This window comes from Pan troglodytes, chromosome 22, assembly GCF_028858775.2.
Source record: "Pan troglodytes isolate AG18354 chromosome 22, NHGRI_mPanTro3-v2.0_pri, whole genome shotgun sequence".
Lineage (NCBI taxonomy): Eukaryota > Metazoa > Chordata > Mammalia > Primates > Hominidae > Pan > Pan troglodytes.
Genome location: NC_072420.2, coordinates 25233586 through 25258700, shown reverse-complemented (window position 1 = coordinate 25258700; position 25115 = coordinate 25233586). Strand labels below are relative to the sequence as shown.

Here is a 25115-nt window from a genome sequence, read left to right as displayed (position 1 = left end):
CATACCTTTAAATGTTGCTGTGAAAAAGAGACTTAAATATAATTGACATAAAAATAGGATTCCTAGAAAAGGATAAACGAACCTAAAAAACAGTCATATTGAGGGAAAAAATGTTGATATTATTGGCTAATTAGAAGGGATGATATTTAAAAAGTGTCAAGAAATTTGAACACATAATATAGATTAAAAAATAGATTACACAAACTCAGCAAACAGTTGGACAACATGTTAAAGGAGGTCAAATTTGGGAAAGATCATGGACACTGATTCAAGATGAAAAACGAGACATATTCCTACAGATATTCAAACAGACAGGTGAAGCATCTTGTTAGTAGAAGTACAGTAAATCGATGTACAGGATAATTATTATCCCACCAATCTATGAGAATTTAAACAGGCAGAGTATAATTTACACTTGGTTCCTCTGCCAACACCCAATGCCCAAATTAAAAACTGGCTGTGGGATCTCCTCCAAAACGATTTCTACCTGTTAATATCTGATACTGATATTACTTTACATTGTATATGGAACTTTGTGGGTGTGATGAGTTGAGGATCTTTAGATGGAGAGGTTACCCTGCATGTGATCACAAGGTCCTTATAGGATGGAGCCAGAGGATCAGAGTCAAAGAAAGAGATGTAATGAGAAGAAGTAAAATTTGGAGGGATGTGGAGACACAAGCTGAGACATGCTGGTGGCCTCTAGAACCTGGAAAAGTCAAGGAAATTGTTCTTCCCTACCTCTTCCAGAAGGAATGCAACCTTTCCAATCCATTCTGTACAGAATATATCCAGAATGCATGTTTGCATCTGGTGACTGTTTTGACCTATTTCTGCTATTGAATATGGCCATGCTTCCAGAGGGGTATAAAATATAAAAAACACCACCTTGAGTATGAATGAGTCTTCCCCAAGCCAAGATATTATACATTTTTGGCAGTTCATGGTCTGGAGACAAATTACATCCTATGTGATTGACAGCTAACCCTGGAAGATATGCCTCAATGTCTCAATCATCTTAGATGTTTGTCTGTATTTTCTTTCTACTGCTGTATTTTATCCTTTGACCATCATAAAAATCTTACAGTAGTATCCCTTGTTAACATCTTGATTAATTGCTGTAATTGAAACCCTGTGTTGTCTCGAAATGCAGACACCTTGCAGTACCTGAATCTTGAGTGGGAGTCTGCTTATTCATGTGATTCATATTTAATTTTATTGTTGCTTTTAAATCACAAACAAGCGGCTGTTGTCCTGCAGATCCTGAAGAAATCAGAATTGCTAAAATCTATATTTTTAATTTATTTGTATAGTTTTTTAAATTTGTAGAAAATACTCATTTATTCTAGGTTTTGTATATTGCTTTAAATGTATACGTTATGCTTATAAATTTAAAATACCCACATGGAACATATACAAATGGAAAGCACATACAGTTAAAAATATGATTAGTTTTTAACATTTTTACTTTGCAAAATGTTATATGAATAACCTGTGAAGTAAGAACCTCCTTGGGAATAAAATGAAAATTTAACAAATCACCAATTAATGTCAATGTTTCTTGAGAACTTATGCCATGCTTAGTGCTAAGTACTAGAGATATAAAGAACCCCAAACCAAAATTCCACCAAGCTTACAAGTTTGAGGGTTAAATGAACAAAACTAAGTTCAATAAAATCTGAAGAATTCTAAGATTATGAAAACTATAGATTGACACGAAAGTGCTGGTTTCATGGGCTATGTTTAACACATTTAATCAAAATGAATGGAGTGGGGTAGTGGTCAATAAATATATTCTGGAAAAAACTGATAACCAACTAAGATGCCAAGAATAGGTGTTAACCAGAAATCTCTGGGCCTGGGGAAACTGCACTGGGTAAGTGAGATTGAAGGAACATCACATAGCAATAAAGAAAACAGGTGGAAATGCCTTTTTTGAAGAAGAAAAATATTTCCTGTTGGCAAATAACAGAGTAATTGTGGTGGTAGAGTGATATGCTTTGATTCTGTGTCCCCACTCGAGTTTTATCTGGAATTGTATTTCCCACATGTCAAGGGAGAGACCTGTAATCTCCAAGTATCAAGGGAGGGAGGTGATTGGATCATGGGGATGGTTTTCTCCATGGTGTTCTCATGATAGTGAGTGAGTTATCATGAGATCTAATGAATTTATAAGTGTTTGGAAGTTTCTCCTCCAGTCTTCTCTTTCCTGCCCACTTGTGAAGAAGTTGCCTGCTTCCCCTTCCACCATAATTGTAAGTTTCCTGAGGCCTCCCCAGCCATGATGAACTGTGAGTCAATTAAACCTCTTTCTTTAATACATTGCTCACTCTCGTTCCATGGATGTGAGATATGGAGTCAAAGGAGATCATTTTGGAGCTTTAAGATTTAATGACTGTCCCACTGGATTTTGGACTTGCATGGGGTCTGTAGCCCCTTTGTTTTGGCCTATTTCTCCCATTTGGAATGGGAGCATTTGTGCAATGCCTAAATCCCCATGGCATAAAAGTTACTAATTTGATTTTGATTTTATGGGCTCATAGGTGGAAGGCACTTGCCTTGTCTCAGATGAGACTTCAGACTGTGGACTTTTGAGTTAATGCTGGAATGAGTTAAGACTATGGGGGACTGTTGGGAAGGGATGATTGGTTTTCAAATGTGAAAAGACAAGAGATTTGCTAGGGGCAAGGGGCAGAATGATATGGTTCGGCTCTGTGTTCCAACCCAAATCTCATCTTGAATTTAATCCCCATGTATCAAGGGAGGGACCTGCAATCCCCAGGTGTTGTGGAAGGGAGGTGGTAATGGATTATGGGGGCAGCTTCCCCCATGCGGTTCTTGTGACAATGAGTGAGTTCTCATCAGATCTGATGGGTTTTTATGTGTTTGAAAGTTTCTCCTTTGCTATTCTTTTTCTCGCCAACTTGTGAAGAAAGTGTCTGCTTCCTGTTCCACCATAATTGTAAGTTTCCTGAGGCTTCCTCAGTCATGCCGAATGGTGACTTAATTAAACCTCTTTCCTTTATAAATTACCAAGTCCCGGGTATTTAAAGCAGTGTGAACACAGACTAATACATGCAGGATTGTAGAAATGATATCAGATCACACCTCAGAGGTGCAAGAACACAAGTTTACATAGTTAGCAGTGGGGAAGAGACCCATAAGGTAGAATTCCAATGGCCTCTCATGCCCCTGTAGCACCTAAATGGAGAAATCATTCAACGTAACAATTTCCTGTTTCCGGTAATATGCTCCACCTATTGATCAATATTGGCTTCACAATGTTATTCTGGGTTTTACACTTGCCTTTCCATTTGAAATCTTTTGTAATAATCTCCAGGTGATACCACATTTATCTCTTCAAAATGAGGTGATATCTGGAAATTAAATGAGCAAACCATTTCATCTTCCATTTTATTGTTGGATATTTTAAATAATAAAATAAAACATGCAGATGTATGTTCCACTTATTCTGCCTGAATTGGAACCAGTGCTGAAATATTTTTATGATTTATTTTGCAGTCTTCAGTATTAATGAGGCTCTTATATAGTACATTTGAGAAAATGAATATATGGACACACACACACAAACACAAACACACATATGACCACTTTTGCATTCTTGGAGTTTCCTATAGAATTTCAGATAATGGAAAAATGATGACCGATATTTTAGAAGTAAAATATTTGCTCCATGTATAGAATTGAATAAAAAATTATTGAAAACAAAACCTGTGCATTGTTTCCTACCTTTCTGAAAATCCATCAGTTTTCTTCGTTCTGGGATTCAAGCCAGAAGGATGGTGATATTCAAATAATGTTGTTTCCCTATGGTGATATTTATTATTCAATTAATTTTTTGATGCTTCCATCTCCTAGTTGCAAGAGTAATAAGAATTCCCCTAATTACTTTGCATGGCACATAAAGCTGTTTTGAGTGTTCTCAGAAAGCAAATTCTAATTAAGAAACTTAAAAAAAACTGGGAAGTAATTTTACCTTATGATTTTCAGTGACTGTTGAAATTAAGGGTCAATATAGCAACAGTCAAGATTATAAACAAACCAAAACTCAAGTCTGTATCAAATCCTTTTTAATTTTTTTATAGTTTACAGAATTTTTAATGTAATTTTTATATTTATTATCTAGATTAAGTCTGTGATAATGAGGTATGAGATTCAGAATTATTTACAATGAATTTAAATTTAATAAATATTCTGAAATGATTATAGCCTTACATTACCTGGATTTTTTTTTTCTGTTTTTGATATTTTGATGACTGTGCTGAATGTTTGCACAGTGGTTATTGTGCAGCCGATCAGAACTCTCCATTTTAGTCCAATGTTGTTATAAACATGAACAAATATGGTCATAAATACATTACTCCAAAGCCTTTATAGCAGAGATACTTCTTCATTTCATCATGTAAGCCATTTTAGAGGCTGGCATCACTATGAATTAACTATACAATCAAGTATTCAGTCCAGTTGTGCACATATTTCTATAATCTTTCAGTCAGATAAAATGGCTATGTGGGAAAAAAGAAAGATAGCTAGAAATCAGATCTAAATACTGGTCAAGAAAGTGAAAAAGTCCAGGTAAGCACGCAGGCTCTAAAGTCAAACTAGTTCGTTCTAATCTCAGCTCTGCAATTTACCAGCCCTGTGATGCTTTGCTTCTCTGCTCTTCTTTTTTGTCTATGTAATAGGCTTAGTGATATTTCCTTTTTCACAGAGTTGTTTGAAATATCAATTATTTAATCAATAAAATCACATAAAATAGTCTCAAAAATAGTATGTGGTCAATTAATTCTTGTTTTTACTATTGTCACTGGTTACAGAAAACTAGGACATAACTCTACTTCTTGTAACTTTAACCAAAAAATGAGATGGTAAAATAAGCAAGTATAAATATAAACAAATAAATTTTATTTCCAAACAATAGTTTATTATTATCTCAGAATTCTATAGTATCAACCTTCTGCCTTAATAGTGTTTCCTTTTATTTGCTCTACTTCACTCCTATTTAATTGCCTTGTCCAAACCATGGTTTCTACTACCTTTTTACTCTCTAACCACCAAATGCTCTCACTTTCCATTTTACTACACTTAAATTCTGTGGCCTATCATCATAATCTTCATCTTTCACATATCCACAATTCCCATTAACATCCTCATTTTATGCAAGTAGGAAAAGCACAGGTTAAATCCAATTATTTACTTGTTCATATCTTCTCATCATGCAGGCATGAGAGGACTAGTGAAAAAAAATCATTATGAATGATTTCATTTTAATTTGGTCACCTCCAGTAGGCCCTATACCTCTAGGGAATCCTATAATCTTTCCCTGGACTAATTACTCTTCAATTATCTTAAATAAATATTTAAGTATCCTATTTCCTCAAACTTCCAATGTGTAGTACTGCCTTCAGACATACGGAGAAGTAAATAATTAAATGGTTTCAAAATCATAGATAGGGATTAAGATGCATTTTTTAGACTGGGTTTCCAAATATGGGATCCAGAATAACAGACACATTAGTAGAAGCACATAATTCAACCATCTTTGAGACTGTGTTGGAATCAACAGTCCTCTTTTGCAACTCTGGCTGCACCAACACCATTATTACTTGAAATCAAAGAATTTGATAAATGGCATCTGTACATCATAGAATATCTGAAGCTGTCGTTTTCTCCACCTGCAGAAGCAATCCTTGAGTGTCAGGAAAATGGCTGCTGTTTTACTTCACCTTTCCAAGTTTGTTTCAAGTTTATTTAATGATCAGAATCTCATTTGAATTCCCCTCCTCCTCCGCCACACACACCTCGACATTCCATCCCCCTTACTTCTATGTCCATGAAACTTACCACATCAAATGATGTACTGTGTGCTTTGTTCACCTTTGAATCCTCGTGCCTCCGAAGATGCAACCTGAGACCCCTCATCTTCTGCCTTCACTGTGCACTTTTGTCTTGACTTACGGTTTCCTTCTTGACCCTGGTGTGGGAACTTGTTCTTGTGAAGGCATAGGGCTATACAGACAGGAAGTGTGGGGGAGTTAATTCTTCATAGTGTGAACTTTTACCAGTTGGAAGCCAACTAGCTTTGTTTTCCTGCAATCATACTTTCTGAATTTCATCAACTCTGCATTGTACAGGTCGAGTATTGTCAATATTTTTTCATCTTTCTCCACAAACATCTATAAATACATATAACTTTCTTTTGTTCTTCAGTTTAATAACATGTACTCACAATTAAATATTGTGCTTAGATCCATCAAAATCCAAAGTTCAAAGAATCTTTGTCTGTGGGCAGTAGAATGTATTCCTCCTTCTTTCTAACTTCGGATAAGTCTCAAGAGATTACACAATAAACATGTTGCTCCTATGATGGTGTCAGCAGTCTCAGAAATTCATCATCTTGGTCCATTTTGTGCTTCTATAACAAAATACTTGAAACTGGGTAGCTAATAATAATCAGAAAAGTATTTCTCATAGTTTTGAAGGCTGAGAAGTTCAAGATCCAGGCTCTAGCAGGTTTGGTTGTCTAGGAAATGGTTGCTCTCTGCTTCCAAGATGGTTGCTTGTTGCTAAATCCTCCAGAGGGGGAAATGCTGTGTCCTCACATGGTGGGAGGCAGAAGCACAGCTAGAACCAAATGGTGTGTGAAGCCTCTTGTATAAGGACCTTAGTCCAACTAATGAGGGAAGAAGTCCTCATGACCTAATCACCTCTTTAAAGCATCACCTCTTTATTTTTTATTTATTTTATTTTTATTTATTTATTTATTTATTTATTTTATTATTATTATACTTTAAGTTTTAGGGTACATGTCCACAATGTGCAGGTTAGTTACACATGTATACAAGCATCAACCTCTTAATATCATTGTATTGGACCAGGCATGGTGGCTTATGTCTGTAATCCCAACACTTTGGGAAGCCAAGTCAGGCAGACTACTTGAGGTCATGAGTTGAAGACCAGCCTGTCCAATATGGTGAACCCCAACTCTACTAAAAACTACAAAAATTAGCTGGGTTTGGTGGCACGTGCATGTAGTCCCAGCTACTCAGGAGGCTGAGGCAGGAGAATTGCTTGAACCTCGAAGGTGGAGGTTGCAGTGAACCGAGATGGTGCCACTGCACTCCAACCTGGGTGACAGAGAAAGACTCTGTCTCAAAGGAACAAAACAAAACAAAGCAAATCATCACATTGGCAACACCTGAATTTTGGAAGGAACACATTCAAACCATAGCATTCATCTAACATTCATTGTTGTGAAAGACCCATAGAAAGTTATATTTCTATGAGATGAACAACACAAGTGCTATGAGTTGAATTTTGTCCCTCCCCCCAGAATTAATATGTTGAAGTCCTAATCTGTAGTACTTCAGAATGTAACTGTATTTGGAGATAAAATATTTAAGGAGCTAATTAAATTAAATTAGGTCGTTAGGGTGCAGATTTAATTTAATATGACTGGTATCCTTGTAAGAAGAGGAGATTAGATTGTAGAACACACAGACAGAGGGAGACAGTGTGAGGATACAGTGAGAAAGCACACAACTGCAAGCAGAGTGGAAAAGCCTCAGGAGGAGTCAAAACTGCAGACACCATGTTCTTAAACTTCTGGCCTCCAGAATTGTGTGAAAATAATTTATGTTGTTCAAGCCATTTAATGTGTCTTATTTTGTTATGGCTGTCTCAGCAAATTAATGCAATTAGGTATTCACTAAAATACTTAGCAATCATTTAAAATATTTTTCCAGTATTATTTTTGCATTTTATTAAGTATGTTTGCCCCCTTTTATTTAAAAAAAATACCAAATAGCTAGTCTCATCAAATAAAACATTATAATTAAGTACTTTAAAAAATATCTCACCACATATATCAAACAATGGACATTTAGGCTATTTTTAGAAAGGCAATTAAATAGGATATTTAACCAAGAAAATTCACTTTTGTTTAAAACTTTCAAAGTAGATAATTTTCGAATCCTTTTCTCTTTTTAATGTGTTAGACTTTGGACATGAAAAATACAATCATGCACTTCTAGTGTTTTCTAACACAGTAGTTTACCTACCTCTCCAGAAATCTAAGTATGCAGATGTTGGATAACAGCTACTGGACAGAGGTGATCCTACAATTATATTATTTCTTCTTCACGTTGCCTTGTCCAAATACGTATAAGCTGTCTAGAGTCTGTAACAACAGGGCCTCAGTTAAACACAAAAATAAAGTGATTATATGAAGAATAATGTTTGTATCAAGATGCAAGATGTTAACAAATCATTCATCTAAAGGTTAAATTATAATCATCAATAGAATATATCCATTTTCTATAAATTTTATATGTGGAGAAATTCAAGCTAAAATAAAATAAGTTTTATTGGAAAATGTGTTCAGTATACTATCCCTTAAAATTTTTAATTGAGCTGTGTATCCTCTGTAAAAAGGTTTGAGATGCAGAACTCTTGACAATACAACCATGAAATGAGAGTTTGCAAAGAAGTCTATGCAGCCACCTCATCTGGCTGCCATGAGTTTCTACCTCTGGTCACAATGCTTGCCTGAGAATATTGGAATTTGTTTTTCTCTTCCTTCCAATATTCAAATGATTTAATCCCACTGGTAAACTCTAACCTGGAAAGAGATTCTTGGACATGTAGTTTCTGCATTCTTTTCTTGACTACAGAGGAGACCTTGGAGGCAAACGGTAGTCATGTAACTCACAAAACACAATTTCTCTTTCAAGGGTTTCAATATTGTAGATTTGCCATCAAGAGACCAGATAATCTTTGAGAAATAGTGATATATGACACTGATCCCTGTTAAATATGCAAGGATTGTAAACATTAGTAAATAAATTGGTCTTGGAAAGTATAAAAGTCTCTGTTCTTGGAACCATGCTTAACCCCATCTCTGCCACTGTTATGACTCCGTTTATATTGGTGTGTCCTGGGGTGTCCAAAAACAAATACAGTCAGAGACTGAGGCAGGAGAATCGCTTGAACCTGGGAGGCGGAGGTGGCAGTGAGCCACTGCACTCCAGTCTGGCTGACAGAGTGGGACTCAGTCTCAAAACAAACAAACAAACAAAATACTGTCAGTATATGGACAATCTGTTGTCCACTTTGTTATGTATGCTGCCTCCATATTCCTCTAACACAGTACTCCTTGCCCTTGAAGTTCCAGTACTTGTACTTACAGGCCCTGTCATCCCCATTAAGATGCTAATATATTCCCAGTCCTTCCTGCTGCTATAGCTCTTACTATTGGTTACTCCAACTGCTAAGAACATCAATCCCAGCAGCGCACCTACTGGACCTCATTTATTATATGGTCCCTGTAATTCCAGACTGTAAAAAGGGATCCACAATGAGACTTTGGGTATCCAAATTGTAACTGGTCCAGGAATAGAGCAAAGAACCACGATTTTTATTGGGATGACTCTCATCACCCTCTTACCCTCTTCTGAGTGTAGATATTAAATAGAACCTTATTTTTTACTTCTAAAGAAGGCAGCTTCCACTGTCACTACAACTCCCAGTGTCTGACTTTCTGACTTTGCCAATTCTTATGAATTATGTGGTTATGTGCCACCATCTGGTCTCTGTTGAACCAGGATCTCATATTCTCCATCACTATTAACAAACTAAACCCTGTGACTACCTCTTCTACCATCAGTCCTGATCTGCAAAAGATAGCTAATCTTTTATGATGTTGGTGCCCTAATTAACAGCATATTTCTGATGATCTTAGTGAATAGTGGGTCTTCTGGGACCTCTCATATATGACAATCATCTGGTAAGTTTCATGGCCTCACACAACCTCATTTTATCACAGCTACTTTTCTGAGCTTTTTAAAAATTCCTTCCTCTACCATCTGGCATAGAAACATATATTTAAACTTCATGTAGCATAGACGATTACATTTTCTAGGCTTCTACTTAACTGTGCAGTGAATTTGCCCTACACCCTAAGGTTCTAAACCAAATGTTAAATCTTGGGTTTCATAAAGGGCCTCTAGTTAGTGATTTATTACTTATCCATTTTACATTCTAGGTCCCTTGATGAAGAAGTCTCAAAATATACTTTAGTCATATTTCTCTTTGAGGCCCAGCATATTGCCAGATGGCTTATACTGGAAATTAATGGTAATTATTGGTTAACATCTAGGACACAAGGTAGGCCACATTCCTATAGGAAACATCTATTGCCTTATGAGGAAGTGAATTGTAAAGGGTCTTTTCACATGTGATATGGTTTGGCTCTGTGTCCGCACCCAAATTTCATTTGGAATTGTAATCCCTACGTGTCTACAGAAGAACCTCGTGGGAGGTGATTGGATCATGGGGGAGGTTTCCCCATGCTCTTCTCGTGATAGTGAGGGAGTTCTCACAAGGTCTGATGGTTTAAAAATGGCAGTTTCCCCTGAGTTCTCTATCTCTGTCTCTCTCCTGATACTGTATGAAGACGGTGTCTGCCTCCCCTTTGCCTTCCACCATGATTGTAAGTTTCCTGAGGCCTCCCCTTGCAGAACTTTGAGAAAAATAAACCTCTTTTGATTATAAACTACCCAGTCTTAGGTAGTATCTTTATAGCAGTGTGAAAACAGACTAATGCAACATGGTAGAAACGTAAACTCTTACTTAAGAAGGGTGGGCCAAAAACATGTTGCACATATTAAATATAAACAATTTTTTTTGAGACAAAGTCTTGCTCTGTCACTCAGGCTGGAGTGCATTGGCGCAATCTCGGCTCACTGCAACCTCTGCCTTTCAGGTTCAAGTGATTCTCCTGCCTCAGCCTCCTGAGTAGCTGGGATTACAGGCACCCGCCAACACACCTGGCTAATTTTTGAAATGTTAATAGAGACAAGGTTTCACCATGTTGGCCAGGCTGGTCTCGAACTCCTGACCTCAAGTGATCCGCCCGCCTTAGCCTCCCAAAGTGCTGGGATTTCAGACATGAGCCACCACGCCCAGCCAACAATTTTTTTTAAAAGGGTGAGTCACTGTTGCAAGCTGGCATAGATATAGCATGCCATATTTTGGAGTTTCAGATTTTCTCAATTAGGACCTGATTACAGCATGACAGATCTAATTTAGCTAATCATTTCAACATATTTGGAGCTCTGTGACTCTACTAAGTCCTGTACTTGCATCTCAGCTGTATCCTTTCTTACAGTCCTTATAAGCTGTATAAGAGGCCAACTTTCACTGTTAAATATTATTTGTGCAATGGCACCAGTTTTTTTTTTTTTAATCATTTCTTTGTGGTATCTCAATACACCTTAGGCTTTAGAAGTTAATTTCATTATCCTAACATGCATACCCCATTCATTGCCCTTGCCCTTTCAAATGTCTAAATCATCTCACTGAGAAGAGCTTTCCCTTATATCAGACTGTTTTCCTAGGTCACCACTGGTGACATATTTGTAAGTTGGGTCACCACCTAGTTTCAAAAACTATCTGCACCCAACCAAACATGCTACTTAGGATGCAATATTGATTGCCATTCAGAAGGTGGTAACACAATTATTTTACCTAATCTTACCACCAGCTTTTTCAAGCAACTTCAGTTCCAAATTGTGTCAGCTTATGTCTTCTGGGATGCACACTCCAAGATAAAATTAGAAGAGCGGTGATTTGGAGGGAGCAATGCCTATGAAATTTGAAAGAGGAGCGAGTGCAAAAATAGGCATGTCAAGTCTCAGGCTCTGATGTAAGTCTGACACCTGTGAAGGGAGACAGAAAAGGAAGAAAGATTGGAGTAAGAAGAGCAGGGCAGCTCTGAGAGGTTTTGCCAGGTCTCCAAAGAGGTTAAGAGAAGAAAATACCCATTAAAGGAATCCCACTTTTGACAAAAATATTTTAATTCCGTCAATCTTGCTATGCTGAGGCATTGGTTAATGGCATTTCCACTAAGAACACGTTCTTTTTTTGGGGGGGGTGGGGAGGGGGACAGAGTCTGTTTTCTGCTTTTCTTCCTTTTCTTACATGTATCATATACGCATTGCAGTCGAAGAATTTCTTTCTCCAACTCCAATTTGTCCTCATTTTTATCTTTCACAGGTATTAACCCCTAATAAGCCTCTTGGACACCTCACTCAATCCCAGCATTAACTACTCATAATTACATATATCCAAAAAGTCAATAAATCATTATCTGCAAATGTACACTTTTAAATATATAGGTGGAACAATTACCCCATTAATTTGATGAGTGTAAAACATAATTATAGCTGACTGAAACTTTAAACAGTTTTTTATTGTTGTTGTTGCTTTGTTTTGCCTTTTTTGCTAGTGGATGCATACAAATTGTTTTATTTCAATTATTTGGACCATTTTCTTCTTTTACCTCTTAACATTATATATGAAAGAATTTAACCAATTGCAAAAGTGAGTCTTGTAAATAAAGTCCTCTCTATTATGGACTTTAAATTTGTTCTTAAAATATCATCATAGGGTATGTAAATAAATACCTTAATAATACTACCCTTACCCAAGGGAAAAGGGTAGTAACAATACAACAGTTAACTAAACTTTTTATTTTTCAAGTGTGCTATTTACTGTAACATCCTTTCTGCTTGGATTCTCAATGATCCATTCTTGGGTATTTTTACTGGTATCTTCCTTTCTGTCTCATCTTTGTCTGTCAATTTATCTTTTAGATGCTGATACCTTAAAGTATAAGTATTAAAGGGGACTTTCCATTATATCCCAAATTCTGTTATATATTACTACAGAGGATTTTTTTGCCTCCTGCTAATCGCTCATATATTATGATTATTTACTCATCCGCAAGTTTCATAATAATATATATCTCAATAAGGACTATCACTTTAAAGTTTAAATTTACTTCTTAAATCTATGTATTTACATGAATGACTTTAAGCTTCTGTATTTGTTTTAAAACATCTGTATGTATTTTTTCATTTTTTTTAAGGGGTGAGGTCTCGTATTGTTGTCCAGGCTGATCACGAACTTCTAGGCTCAAGCAATCCTCCAGCATCGGCCTCCCAAAGTGCTGGAGTTACAGGCATGAACCATTGTGCCTAACCATAGAATTATTTGTACGTTTTTGTTATGAAAGATTAGGGTGACTATAAATAAATAAATTGTGTGGTTGTAGTTCAAGTTAGTGTTACTGATTATGGTAAGCAGAGTTCTAAAGATTCCCATTTTCAGGGAATTAATCCAAACACAAATCTCAGTACTGCTGTCAGGGGACTTTGCAGATGTAACTAAAGTGAATCAGCTCCCCTTAAAACAACGACATTACTCTTAATTATTCAGATGTGTTCAACATAATCACAGAAGCCATAAAGACAGATAATTTTTCTTTGGTTTGGGGCTGAGAGATGTGTCAGAAGATGAAGTCAGAACACAAGAGGAAGAAAGGAAGGTGAGAGTCTTGAAGTGTGAGGAGGTAGGAGGCCTCTGTAGGCTAGATTGACTGCTGGCCATTAAGGAAACAGGGACTGCAGTTTTACAACCACTGGGCACCAGATTTGAGCAACAACTTGAATGGGCATAAGAGCCAGTTCTTCCAAGAGTCTCCTGACAAAGAGCCAAGCCAGCCAACAGCTTGATTTTGCCCTTGTGAAACTGAAAACAAAGAAACCAGCTGAGCCAGCTTGGATGTTTGGCCTACAGAACTGAGAGATAATAAATCTGTGTTCTTTAAAGTTATTACATTTGTGGCAACCTGTTATAAGAGAAAGAGGAAACTTACAAACTGATAGAGGATTTTTTCTTAGATTTTATATTGTAAATTTGCATATAATATGAATACCAAGCCTTTATAATATCAGATTGGTGGAAAGGTAATTACGGTTTTTGCAATGCAAAGTAATAGCGAAAATCACAATTACTTTTGCACCAACCTAACACAATACCCAGATTCAGTCTGAAGTTTCCACTGGGCTTCAAAGATATTTTATATTCTTTCTGCCCTTTGTGTGGTGACCATGGGGGTCACATGCTGGAAACAGTGGCATCAAGAGGTAAGGAGACTGTAAAAACAGGTTGTTACTTGAAGGATTGCCACTCATGTGAAATAGACAATCTTCATTGAAGTGTGCCACGACCTAGAAGTAAAACATATAGTGTTAAACCACTGAGATGTTATTGTTCTCTTGTGTATGTGTGTGGGATGGATGTAGAGAAAATCATATAAGCAAAATGTTTCATTATTCTGCTTCTGAGATGTTGGTTGGTACTTCATCCCTCCTAAGGGGCTCAGTGAATGCATTTGATGAAAAGAGTATGCAAAGAAAGTTTTGACTTACAGTAATTTTGACTTATTCTCAGATGATGGAAATATATATGAGATAACAAGAAGCACGTATCATTGTTTTTTTCAGTGTTGATATTAAGTATTATATTAGTCCATTTTCATGCTGCTCATAAAGGCACACATGAGACTGGGTAATTTATAAAGAGAAAGAGGTTTAATGGACTCACAGTTCCACGTGGCTGAGGAGGCCTCACAATCATGGCAGAAGGCAAAGGCACATCTTACATGGTGGCAGCCAAGATACAATGAGAGCCAAGTGAAAGGGGAAACTCCTTATAAAACCATCAGATCTCATGAGACTTACTCACTACCATGAGAACAGTTTCAGGGAAACTGCCCCCGTGATTCAATTATTTCCCACCAGGTCCCTCCCACAACATGTGGGAATTATGGGAGCTAAAATACAAGATGAGATTTGGGTGGGGACACAGTCAAACCATATCAAGTATTTCTGTTTGTTTGTTTGTTTTTTGAGATGGAGTCTTGCTCTGTCAGCCAGGCTGGAGTACAGTGGTACAATCTCAGCTCACTGCAACCTCCACCTCCCAGGTTCAAGCAATTCTCCTGCCTCAGCCTCTCTAATAGCTGGGATTACAGGCGTGCACCACCATGCTTGGCTAATTTTTGTATTTTTAGTAGAGATGGGGTTTCACCATGTTGGCCAGGCTGGTCTCAAACTCCTGACCTCAGGTGATCTGACCCCCTTGGGCTCCAAAAGTGCTGAGATTACAGGCATAAGCCACCACGCCCAGCCCATATCAAGTATTAATATGAGTTTTTCCTGGATCCTACAGTCTCATCAGGTATAAAATTAAATATGCTAGTGCAACATCTTTGCCTTTCCATGTATTCTCCTTGATATGCAGAACTCGGGTTGATAATGGCCATGACCTCAGCAATATTAACACTATTATGGTTGGAATACTATGCAGCCATAAAAAAGTGAGATCATGTCTTTTGAGGGAACATGGATGGAGCTGGAGGCTATTATCCTTAGCAAACTAACACAGGAACATAAAACCAAATACCACATGTTCCCACGTTTAAGTTGGAGCTAAATGATAAGAACTGAAGAACACAGAGAAGGAAACGACAGAAACTGGGGTCTATTTGAGAGTGGAGGGTGGGAGGAGGGAGAGGAACAGAAAAGATACCTATTGGGTACTGGGCTTACTACCTGGGTGATGAAATAATATGTACAGCAAACCCCTGTGACACATGTTTACCTATGTAACAAACATTCACATGTACCCCAAAACCTAAAATAAGTTAAAAAAAAAAAAGAAACACATCTGGTTTCTCAGATGGTAAGAAATACATCTGAGGACAGAAAACAAAGGGATCAAGGCTTGGAGATGGCACTAAGCATGTGGAGTTAGCCTAAAATTGGAAGGTTACTAGAGGTCCTTTGAACGAGGGTATGACCTAGTGAAGATGATTTTATTAACAGTGTGAAAGATGAATGTGAGAGTCCCGACACTGGAGGTAGAAACTGACCATAGTGAGCCAGCAGTGCTGGAGAGAAGGAGACAGATGTGAGAACTATTTCAGAAACAGCATGTGGCAACTTGTAGAAGTATGGAGTGTTGAAGGAAATGAGGAAAGGGGAGTCTACAGAAACTAACAGTTTCTGTCATTGATGTTTTGATGATTTGTATAACCATAATGTGATTGAAAGTGTTCAAGAGGAAAAAATATGCCCTATGCATTTTTTTAAAGTTTTATTTTTGTAGATGGGGCCTTGCTCTGTCATCCAAGCTATAGTGCAGTGACATAATAGCTCACAGTAACCTGGAACTCCTGGGCTTAAGCAAGTCTCTCACCTCAGCTTCTTGAGTAGCAAGGATAACAGGTGCGCCACCATGCCGAGCTAATTTTATTGTTTATGTATGTATTTATTTATTTATTTATTTTTGGTAGGGACAGTATCTCACTATATTGCTCAGGCTGATCTCGAACTCTTGGCCTCAAGCAATCCTACCATTCTGGCCTCTTGATGTTCTGGGATTACAGGCATGAGCCACCACATATGTTTTATGCATATATTTTTCTCTGAGTTTCTTCAAATGTGGTTTCATGTTCATAATCTAAATTTCAGTAGAGATGAATGGAATTGCTATCATGTATTACCTGATACAACAGCTCATTTGGTTATTGTTCTAATTATGTGAATGAACAGGTTAATGTACCGTAAAATTCCAGTCTATAGAGAAAAGCATCACCAGGTCTGAGATCCAAATAGGACTTTTAGAGTGGTTTTACCTATGGCTTTTAAATTAAAAACCTAATGTGTTTTCACCTTCAATTAAGCACAATTGCCAAGTATAATTGACCATAGTAATATAACTAGTAATTTGAGGACATTCAACATGCCCATGCTGTACACACTTAAAAATGGGTTTAGCTTATTTCATGGAGCTTTAGGCCTAGAAATCACTTCATGAAAAATCTAATTTAAACCTTTCTCTGTAAGGAGGAGAAATAATTATGAATTGCGGTTGCTCAGCAAGTACCAAAGGAAAAACCAGGCCTAACCCTTACATGAAACAAAGTCAGGACAAAGCATTCTCCATTTGTCATTGTTTCCAGAATTCATGTTTATTAACTAGCATTCCCATCTGTCTCCTTCTTCCATACTCACTCTCCACCAATCAATTCATAACCTTTTTTCATTCTCCTATCTGGCTACCAGGCATTAGTGGCTCAGATAGGATACATCACCAGTGCATTTTTAAAATGAGAAGGTTTCAGACACAAAACAGTGCTAGTTCCATTTAGAAAACTTAGGTATTGGTGAGATTGGAAAAGACAGGGTTAGAAAACGTAGATATTGGAGAGATAGAAAGAGACAGAGGGAGGGAGAAAGAGAATCTTGTCACTAATTTAATCCCATTAAAGAAAAACCTTAGATGTGTTCTTTCTGAAGGAAAAAAAAAGGGAGGTAAAAATGTGGTTATGTTTAACCACACCAGATTATTATATATTTTAAAACCTTTCCAAATAACTATTTTTTATTTTGTTCATTCTCTCCATTGTGTGCTTTGTTTTTTCCTTTTTCTTTACTTTGATTTCATCATTATCATTCCTTTCTTTCTGCATTCTATAGGTCAATTTTTTCAATCCTAACTTTCTGAGATAGATGGGATAGATTAATTTTCTCATTTATGTTGCATACCTATTACTGGTCATTACTGCTATGTATTTTTGTCTTTATACTGCTTTTGTGCATTCTTCAAGTCATCACCTGTATTACTTTGGTATAATTCAGTTAAAGATATTTTTTAATTCTATTGTGAATTTACAGGTAATGGATTGTTTAGTCTTTTATTTGTTGATTTCCAATTTTGTAAGGACAATCTAGTTATCTTTTATTACTGATTTATCAATTAACATTGTGAAATTTTTTACTATTTTATTATTTTATTAATTACTAAGAAATATTTTGCTGAAATTTGTCTATTTCCCCTTGGTTTTCTGTAAATTAGTGAGTCTGAATTTTAAAATAGTATCATTAAGTTCTTATATATTTCTTACAACCTTTTAGGAATTGATTTTATTATCAATATTAAACATTCCATTCATCTCTAGCAATGTATTTTTGTCTTAAAATTAGTTCATCTGGCATTAATATAGGTTAATGTTTGATTGGAATATTCTTTTTCATTGTTTTTATTTGTAAATTTGCTGTGGTTATGATGATTCAGTGTTTCTCTTCTAAATAACTTAGGGTTTTTTTTCCATTTTGAAAGTATTTTTCATTGGCTAATTAATGTAATTATATATATGTATGTGTGTATATATATACATATAGATGTGTGTATATATGTATATAACATAATTATATATAAATATAATAAGTGCTTTCTATTTGTTCCTCTAATGATATATTTTTTCTCTCTTTGATTTCCTTATTCTGTATCTTTTTTGTTTTTTCTGCTTCTATTCTGTTTCGATGTTATACACAATATTTTATTACCATTTAATAGTAATTGTTCCATAAGGAACTTCACATCAAAGTATCTCAGACTTATAAGAGTCTTACATTGCTGACTACTTTTTATTCTTCTCTAAACAATGAACTGCCCTTTTATTTCCCCCTCCACAAGAATATCCTATTATTTTGCTGCGCCTTAATTAAGTCTATATTATAAATTTTAAATAATATTGCTCTTTTGGTTTTATATAGTCAAAATTTATTTGAACATAGAATATTTATCTTTAACTTTTCACCTGCATGAACAATACATTCTAGTATTTCCTTCAGTATAATTATGCTGGTTACAAATTTTCTCTCTCTCCTTCTCCTTCTTATCCTCTCTCTCTTCTCTTTCTCTTTTGGCTTTCAAATGTATACATATTACCTTAATTACAAAAGGGTATTATTATAGGTAGTAATTTTTTTTAGTACATGGCAGACTGCATTCAGTATACAGCATTTGCAGCATTAGAATTATTTATCTTTTTGTTTCTGGCTTTAAAAATATCTCCTATTTGCTTTTGCTTTCTGCAGAAATAGCAGTGGTAGATTTACATGTTTCATGCTGCTTAGAGTTTTGTGGATTTCTTATATTTTTATTGTTTTCATTTATTTCATTAGTATAGAAACATTCTTAACCTCTATCTGTTCATTAACTATAATTTTTTCTACATTCTGTATTCTTCTTCTGGTAATCCAGACATTAGATTTCTCTTACTATCCCCTGTATCTTTGATTTGTCAAAAATATACACTTATTTTTCACAACATGATAGCTGCAGTCTGTTCCAATTGCCTGAAATTATCCCCACAAGCATTTTGTGCAGATGACTGATTCAAAAGTTCAGAAATCAGTTCAAATATCAGTGCTTTAGAAAAATGTCTCCCTATTACATCTGTTGACTTACCCAATCTCGCCATAACTCTATTTTCTCCATTTCCTCATTTACTATTTTTTGTGTGTTTTTGCTCACTTTTAAACCTGAATAAACTCATAACTCCAAGGAGCTTATTTGTTTAATTTATGACAGCTATACCATCTATAAAATTGAAGACCAAATGTACTTAATAAATATCATTTAAATTAATAAATAAAAGCATGAGGTAATAGTTATAACTACATCATAAGATTGTTAGAATTACATAACATAATGCTCATATCTTATTAGTACCATGCATGGCATCAAGCAAGGTTTCTATTTTGACCATCACCATTATCATATTACTTATACACACAGTAAGATAAAATACTATTCAATGAACTTGGGATCACAACCAAATTAATCTTCCAATTTTGGCGTTCTATGATATTCTTAGAAATGAATATCACTAACAAGTGAATTCCAATCTCATATCTATTTAAGAAGACAACATACGGAACTGCAACTGCTTTAACAAGTTCTATCTCTACACTGCCAAGAGCTTTTACTTTCCACTCATACGATATTCTATGGTCAGCTCAATCACCTGTTCCCTTGTATTCCTTCTTTTAATATTAAAAGATTATGATTCTTAAGTATGATTTTTATGACATAATTTTAACCGCAATTTTTGAAATAACAATAATAAACTTTGAAATCTTAAAATTTCATTTTAACTCAGAATCCATAAAGAAATTACCTTCTCATATACACTGAAAATTGTATGAAGCAAAATTTAAGTTGGTATTAAATTAATATTGTTTTACATTGGCTATCTTCCAGGGAATAGAGTTGGAGTACAATAAAGATGCAAGGAAAGCACATACTTCTTAGCTCTGCAAGTTATTAATAGGTCCAAATACAAGCAATGAACACATCATATTGAAACAAATCAGTTGGCAGTGGGATTTATCAGTTCACTAGGCATTTGAAGCCTGTTTAGTGATAATGAAATATCTTAAAACAAATTCTAAAAATTGTAATTTGTAGCAATATTTGTAATTTCTGTATTATGATCATGCTATATCCATTTCCAAATATCTGATGAACAGCCATTTTATACCTTAAATGAATAGTGATATGTCACATTTGATCTCTGACAATTTTATTATGTTTACCACTATTATCACTACGTCATTTTTATGGTAAGATAGCAGTGCTAGGAAATTCCATTTATGACAATTTGTACATTTTCATGAGATATCCTGAGCCTCACATGCAGAGGACAATCATATATTCACTCACCTTAGTGTGAGTGACCATGAGAATTGACTTTTCATGTGTGTAATACGTGCACATTACATGTTATTGAAATCTAAGAGAATATTATTTTAATAGAATAGTTGAAAAGTAATGCTGTATTCATAAGCAATAACTTGACTTTCTACATATATATGTAGAAAATTCTCTCAACTCAGGAAATCACATTAAAATAAACTGAAACCATTTTTCTTATTTCAGTGGTCCATTTTGTGAAACAGATTTCAGTGAGAACAAAATAATTGAAACCTGTTGTTTCAATAACTCTTCCAACAAACTTAATAAAATTAATCCGTTGTACATCCAGACACAAACTGTCAGACTAAAAACTATAATCTGATGTAATTGAAACCTATTCTATTTGCCAAGTGTTTAAAAGGTATTTCCATATATCTCCTCCCTAAATTTTTATGAGGTGTCCGAAAGGACACGTTACTATTTTTAATATTTTTCTGGGCTACGGATATGGCCAATTTTAAAAATGATGTGTTTGTTTTAGTTGCACTTTAAAGTGTTGTAAGATGTTAACCTCAGAGCTCAACCAACAGACCAGAATAATAGTAAAAAAATAAAATAAAAATTCTCACCTCTTTATATTCAAAGCTTTTGAAATCCTTGATCCTCCACGTCAGCTTTTGCAGCTTCTCAAAAGAGTTTCTCATGTTTTTCCCGCCCTTAACCTCCTAAATTGGGAAGGACATAGCTGTGAACTGGCAAGTTCATTTTCCATTCGTCTAAACCTACAGTCACTTCCTACATCTACGACTTCCTTCGGGCGTCTTTCTCTGGGGCTCTTGCTCTCAGACTCGCCCTTTTGCTTTGAGGACTGGATTTACTTCTTTTAAGGGGTTATTTACTATTGCCCCAAATAAACACATTTCTCCTAAGAACTTAGCTTTTTGAGAGTTTTCAGTTTTTTCTGATTGCCCATTTGTAGATCTAGTTCTGCACATTAATAAGATGCATAATTTGTGCCTCTCTGAAAGTGAGATTTTTTTGTAGGTACCCAAGAATGTGGCATTTGCTTTACTCACTAAATATTCCAGTTAGTAATTCTAGTGATGGTATTCCCAGGGGTTATTCTAAAACACTTAAAAAAATGCCTCATTACATCTGACCGTTACAGGGAAATTTTACATGCCAAATACTTTCTGACTTTTGCCAACTTTAATCGATCAAATATTGGGAGAGTTAAATAATTCTTTAAATTTTAATTAAAGTGTGCTTTACTGAAGTATAGTATTTCTGACTTTAATTGAAACCAGAGTGCATTGTTTCCCTATAATTTTTTTACTTGGCCATCTTTATGAAAATTGCAATATAACATAGTAAAGATCTTTAAGGATTAAACGTTTTAGGTAAAATAAGAGTACTTTTCTATTGATAAATCTTGGTCACAAACATGAAGTGTAATAAGTAATCTTTGCCAATGTTGTTCTTTTAAATTCTGACTCCCTTTTTCACGAATGTGCTATAATAGCCCTATAGTAAACATTCTTGTTGTCCCCTCAATTTTAAAAATATAAGATGATCCATAGGCTCTTTCTCATTACAAATTAATAGTACCTTTCTCATAAAACCGTTGCTTAATAGTCATTATTTTTGAACTGAGTGAATGTTTCCATGTAGTACTTCTTTTTTTCTTCTCAAACTAAGGGTCTTCAAGATGTTCATAAAAAATTGTTATTATAAAAAACTATGTATCAATTTTAAACATTTTTTGTACCAAAATAAACTTACACTAACTTGTTGCAACTTTTCTTTTCTTTCTTTTCTTTTTTTTGAGACGGAGCGGAGTCTCACTCTGTCGCCCTGAATGGAGTGCAGTGGGGTGATCTCGGCTCACTGCAACCTCCGCCTCCCAGGTTCAAGGAACTGTCCTGCCTCAGCCTCCCAAGTAGCTAGGATTACAGGCCCCTGCCACCACGCCCAGCTAATTTTTTGTATTTTAGTAGAGACGGAGTTTCAGCGTGTTGCCCAAGCTGGTCTCAAACTCCTGAGCTCTGACCATCTGCCCGCCTCGGCCTCCCAAAGTGCTGGGATTACAGGCGTGAGCCACCGCACCCAGCCTGTTGCAACTTTTCCTAACTTGTCTAAATATGATCTAGTTTGAGGCACCAAGGAGAGGACACTGGTTTGACAAAAGCCCTATCAGAGCAACATGAAATCTGTGAAAATTGAAGAAAGAACAAACATCAAATTTATGGTAATCATTAAGTGGAAGAATGATCACATGATTAATACCTTATAAAAAGTTTATGGGTAATGTCCATCACAGTTTCCCTTTCATAAATTGGTACATTTGATGTCTTCATATTTTATGTAGGATTTTACATGCATTCATTAATAAAATTGGCTTGTAATTCTGAATTGTAATGCCCCCATAAAGTTAATTCCAAAGTTATAAAAGTCTCATAAAGTGAGTGGGAAATTTTCCCATATTTTCTATTCTGTGGAAGAAAAAAAGAGAAAACTATATAGAAACAATGCCCCCAATAAATCAGCAGTTTACAACAGATAGCTAACTTTAAGAAGGGATGAGATGATGTTGAAGATGAAGCTTGCAGTGGCAGAACATCCACACCAATTTGCAAGGAAAAAAATTAATCCTGTTTCTGCCCTAATTGAAGCAGACAGAAGACCAATAACAGAAACAATAGCCAACAACATACATATCTCAACTTGTTCAGCTTCCATAATTCTGACTGAAAAATTGAAGTTGAGAACATTTTCTACTTGATAGGTGCCAAAATAATTGCACCGAGATCAGCAGCAGACCAGAGAAGAGCTTTCAGTGGAAATTTTAAACCAAATGGGATCAAGATCTTGAAGCAATTATTTTAAACATATAACAAGAGATGAAACAAAGCTTCACCAGTACAATCCTAAAGACAAAGCACAATCAAAACAATGGCTACCAAGAGGTAGAAGTGGTCCAGTCAAAGCAAAAACAGACCGGTCAAGAGCGAAGGTCATTGCAACAGGTTTTTAGAATGCTCAAGGCATTTTATTTTCTGAGTTTCTGGAGGGCCAAGGATAATAACATCTGCTTATTATAAGAGTGTTTTGAGAAAGTTAGCTAAAGCGTTAGCAGAGAAACACTCAACAAAGCTTCACTACCATGACAATGTTCCCGTTCATTCTTCTCCTAAAATAAAAACAATATTGTGAGAATTTCAATGAGAAATTATTAGCCATCCACTTTCCAGTCCTGATTTGGTGCCTTCTGGCAATTTCTGGGTTTCCTAACTTTTAAAATTATGTAAAGAACAGCCATTTATTTATGTAATAATATAAAAACAGACTGCATTGACATGGTTAAATTCCAAGGACTCTCATTCCTTTATGGAGGGACTAAATGTTTGGAGTCACTTATAAAAGTGTTTTGAACTTAATGGAGTGTCTGTTGAGAAATAAAGTTTATATTTTTTATTTTTATATTTTAATTCAATTTTTCCATGAAGTTTTGAAGTCTCATTATAGCTTCACGTTTAAATTGGGATGTGGAAGTTGACTCCAGGCTTTTGATTATTTATGATTCTTATTAATTTTTAAAAATTATTATTACTTAAGTGATGGCTCAGTTTTTCACACAGTTATGGTTGTTACCCCTCCTGTGAAGGCATTTGAATTTGTTAAAAACAAAGTATGAATTTAAAAGCATGAATTATTTTAAAAAGTCTGTGATCTCTAGACATCTGGCCTTGTATATTTTATTATTTCTTTGTGAATATAACATTGCTTTAAACTCCTACTCTCCAATTCTCGGCACATCACTGCATCCTCAGGACATCCTCTATCATGATTCTGCCAAGGTCAAATAGTTAGTAATTCACAATATCCATAGCTCAAATTCATTAAGCTCTCACTATGCTTCAGAGAATGTTGTTTCAGAGCATTTTACATAAACTTCACATGCATCATCGTTAGCATCCTTACACTGGCTAAAATTTTTTATGAATACAATTGCTCACTACATGAAGCATTCCCTTTATATTCTTTTAAAACAGAAACTAAAACTTTCAAAGTTTGTGTAACTTACCTAATGTTATATGGCTTTGAAATTTCAGAAAATGATGGAACTTTTTTGAGCACTATATTATACTGCCATATTTCACTTATTATTATTTTAATTTATGACACTTCTTCATTACCAGTTATACAAGTTGGAATGTAACATTCATATCTGAAACTTTTTTTTTAAAAAGTTGAGCCGTTTATTAGGGAAATATGAGAGGCATAGACACTCCAAGTGACAGAAAGAAAAGTCTGAAAATGTCCCTTCAAGCCAAGTGGGGGCCTGGACTCGACCTCCCCAAATCAACAGGGCAACTTTTTTTTATCATCATCTCTTCATATACGTGAGTATAAGATCCACTGGGGTAAGACAGATTCTGGTTTGACTTACAGCTGAATCTCAGACACCCTGTACAGTGCCTGACATGTAGAAGTGGATGAATCATTTGTGGGAGAAAATGAGGAAGGAGTAAAGGAAGAAAGAAAAGAGAAAGGAAGGGGGAGATGATTAAAAAAGAAAGGTGAAAAGGAGGAAGGGCAGAAAAGAGAAAGCAGAAGAACTTGCAGTTTTGTGTTTTAGATTCAGCGTGGTGGACAATATTGAGGAACAGGCCATTCCATTTTTCTCAAGCTTACTTAAT

General features: G+C 35.5%; 1 long non-coding RNA gene across 1 annotated transcript in view; it reads right to left on the bottom strand.

The window, feature by feature from the left end:
* Positions 1–21209, bottom strand: part of LOC104005773 (uncharacterized) — a 61484-nt gene extending 40275 nt beyond the window's left edge. The window contains exons 1-4 of the long non-coding RNA XR_679230.3: positions 21045–21209; positions 11558–11738; positions 8642–8826; positions 8082–8200 (exon numbers count right to left, since the gene is read on the bottom strand). This is a non-coding gene — a long non-coding RNA (uncharacterized LOC104005773). The remainder of the gene's footprint in view (positions 1–8081; positions 8201–8641; positions 8827–11557; positions 11739–21044) is intronic.
* Positions 21210–25115: the final 3906 nt, after the last annotated feature.